Below are 1,167 nucleotides of genomic sequence, written 5' to 3' on the forward strand. Positions count from 1 at the left end.
CATTCGCCCTCGTCACACGGCGGCCATATTGTCCCGGGAGACCAAAAAAGCTTTGTTTTACCACGCCAAGCCTCACACCCATGGTTTCCACTGCGAGGCTTGGGGTGGTAAAACAAAGCTCTTTTGGTCTCCCGGGACAATATGGCCGCCGTGTGACAAGCGCGAATGGGTAGACAACAGCATTTCACATTACCCTGCAATAGTTAATTCTGTATAATCAGTCAATCCCGTTATGAGGGCAAACCATTTGTGTAGCGGGCAAGATACGTTCTTAATTTTCCATGCCTCACTTGAAAATCAACGCTTGGGTTAAAACTAAATGAACCAATCACGACGCAGAATGAATACATGCAACTATTGCGAACCGAGCGGCCGGAAAAGCACTGGCACAAGCATTTCGAATCTCAAGTTTCTCAGAGTGTCTTAAATACTTCAGGGAAAACCACGCTTTCGGTAAGTCAGTTATTTAATTATTTCCTCAAACTAATTTTTTCTTTGATTCTCAGTATTTTCCTCTGGTGGTACAGCATTTCATACAGTCGAAGAACATGCATGGAACGTCATCAGATTGGCAGTTAAACGGGAAATGATTACATCGGGTTATGAAGCCAGCATATTCGGAAACTTGACTTCCTTGGTTAACAAACTGCATACACAAGCTTTCACATCTTCTGGGTATCCTATGTGCTAAGCTGAGAGACAAGGTGGCTAGAAGTGTCATTGCCAAGACAACAAAACACGCTTTCATCTCTGAAATCAGCAAAGAAAACTGAGTGAATTTCAGTATCAAATTGTTTTTGACATGACGGGAATTCAGTTGAATGTTCCCAAAAACCTCAAAAACCAACACTTGATTTGGTTTGCGTTAATTTATTGATTTCAGTTTACACTGTCCCCAATTAACTATAGTGCTCCAGCACTTAGTCTAGAAGACTAGACACTTTAATAAAGTTCCTTTCCTTTCCCAAGCTTTATATTGCATGGGGACTTTTTGGGAGACCAGATTTTCTTCTTCAAAAAGAACTTTTCAAGGCAGTAGACCACTTTTGATATATTAAAATTCAGTTCTAAACAAAAGGCACCATCTCGATGCTCTGGGGAATAAATATAAGGATTTAATTTGTACGAGGTTATTTCCCAAAGCCTCGAGATAATGTCTTTTGTTTA

At 40.6% G+C, this 1,167-nt stretch overlaps 1 protein-coding gene across 1 annotated transcript in view; it reads left to right on the plus strand.

Moving 5' to 3' along the window:
• LOC138007945 (G-protein coupled receptor 161-like) overlaps window positions 1–746 on the plus strand; it is a 4,705-nt gene extending 3,959 nt beyond the window's left edge. The window contains exon 1 of the mRNA XM_068855081.1: window positions 1–746. This exon is cut by the window's left edge and continues 3,959 nt beyond it. The gene's annotated coding sequence lies outside the window, so the exon portion shown is untranslated.
• The last annotated feature ends 421 nt before the right edge of the window (window positions 747–1,167 follow it).

The sequence above is a fragment of the Montipora foliosa genome, chromosome 6 (assembly GCF_036669935.1).
Source record: "Montipora foliosa isolate CH-2021 chromosome 6, ASM3666993v2, whole genome shotgun sequence".
In the NCBI taxonomy this organism is placed as follows: domain Eukaryota; kingdom Metazoa; phylum Cnidaria; class Anthozoa; order Scleractinia; family Acroporidae; genus Montipora; species Montipora foliosa.